Source organism: Vanessa atalanta, chromosome 11 (genome assembly GCF_905147765.1).
Source record: "Vanessa atalanta chromosome 11, ilVanAtal1.2, whole genome shotgun sequence".
NCBI lineage: Eukaryota > Metazoa > Arthropoda > Insecta > Lepidoptera > Nymphalidae > Vanessa > Vanessa atalanta.
In genome coordinates, this window is record NC_061881.1 from 621,585 (window position 1) to 623,911 (window position 2,327).

The window sequence follows — 2,327 nt, forward strand, 5'->3', positions numbered from 1 at the left end:
GAATTTTCAATAATGATTATGATACTTAATATATAACCTTAGAGGGCCTTATAGGTGGACCAACTGTTGTCAAGCATCACGGTTTGGGTACAGCTGATCTTTTAATGGAGTTTCATATAAACTTCATGTCAGGGAAGCAAGTAAATACGATTTTCCAGCGAAATAAAAAAATATACATAGGCATATAAATATTAATTAAAAGAATAAAATTTATACTTTTTACTTTAGTTGGAATACAAAATGATACCAATCGTAACGTGTAATTCAATTATTCTTTCCGATTAAACAAGGAAAGACGAAGTAATTTCCTACATTATAATAGACAGCTAGACATTAGTCGAGACAACTTGACAGTGTTTACTTAAGTGCGTCCCAGTTACGGATGCGGCAGAGCTGCGCACGCGCAAGCAATCATTTCACTCTCTATAACAACGGACTGGAGTAAATGGATCTTTATTGGACAAGTTATATATAAAGTTTGAATAAAAAAGTTCGGAAGATGATTCATTGAAAACTACGTTATTTAAAAAATAATGTCCTAGTCTAGTTTATAATATATGTAATAGTTAGGTGGACCTGCAAATCGGCCAGCTGATGCTAAGTAGTCCCTATAGACATTGACGCCGTAAAGAATATTAACCATTTCTTACATCGCCAATGCGCCACCAACTTTAGGAACATTGATGTTATGTCCCTCGTGCTTGTAGATACACTGGCTCAGGTACTCTTCAAACCGGAACACATACTAATACACAACATAATACTAAGTTTTGCGGTAGAATATCTGATGGATGGTTGGTACTCAGACCTATAACCAAGTAAAAAGTCTTAGAATAACTTCAAATTATTTTAAATATATATGCATGTATATTATATAAAAAAACTTATTAACTGCTCGTAACGCTACATGAGCGATAAAATAAATAACGTTGAACTGTTCGTTGTTGCGCCAAACTACTTCATTTATTTGAATTACGTAACATTATTTATTTAACCTCGTGCAAAGGGTTTGCGTACATTACGGACAAAAACGTTTCTAATAAGGCTATAAGTGTTATCATATAATTATTTTTAAAAAAGTGTTTAAAAGAAATATTTTTTTTTACTTTTAGTGGTATATAATCATTATATTCAATGTGATTATGCCGTCGTTTACTATCTTTAGTCGTGGTTTATTTTCTTGTAATTTGTAGTTTACGTACTAATTATAATTAATTAAAAATAGATCCCTTGAAATCAGTTTACAGTAGGCAAAGATATTGACAATAACACAGAACAAGTAACAAATCCACGATTTTGTTTAACATTACGACCCAGACTCCACAGAGTGAGTGTTGTTTTCTTTGTATGTCATTTAATATCCTCTACCTCAACCTATAATCTACACAATAAAACAAATATCTTTAAAATTAATTCACAATTGGCATATATATCAAGGAATATACACATAAAATAGGACTGAGATGATAACCTCCTTCTTTTCAAAGTCAATTAAATGCGAATTTCAGGAAATACAAGCGACTTTTGCATATACAGGGTTATTGGTAATGCGACGTGTTCCCGTAAGGAGGTGATAGGGGTTAATTGAGATAATTTTAACCCCTATGCAAAAGTGAACCATTTTTGAGTTATCACGTTTTTTAGATTTTTTCAACCCTGTATTTTATTTACGTATTATACTATGCTACGCTATGGGATTTAAAAAAATTTAACTAAAAATACCAAATGGGCTAAAGTCTCAAACGAATTGTAACATTTGTGACCTTTTAAGTAACACTAATTAGATATTTATTAAATAATTCTGAATATTTTAAATTATATGTTGATGTTTACTTAAATACAGCGTAACTGCCGCGGCCTTACAGCTGCGCACGCGCCCGTAATCATTTCACTCTCTATAGACAGTTGCGTTGAACATTTCAACTTTATTGTTTATATTAGAAATTGTCTTAGTCATTCAAAATTGAGTTTTTAATTTAAAATATACTATGAAGTACCTCCTTATTTAAAAAAAAAGCAATGTAGGTAACATTATAAGTTGATTATCTAAATATTTATTTTATTTAGAACCAATTCACTTACACTTAATAAATAATTATAGGAACCATGAAAATGATTGTCTATTTTTTGTCAAATGCATAAAACTGTTTGGAACAGCTGTTTCAACACCAACCGTTGACAACCTCATCCGCCTCCAGCGTGCACGTTTTCCCAGTGGGGATACAGGCGCCGGCACACCGCGGAAAAAAGTAAAAACACTATCGTTAGTCAATAACAATGGTGCGCGCGCGCCTTTTTTCCTTCCATTTCTAATTCGGACAGCGGCT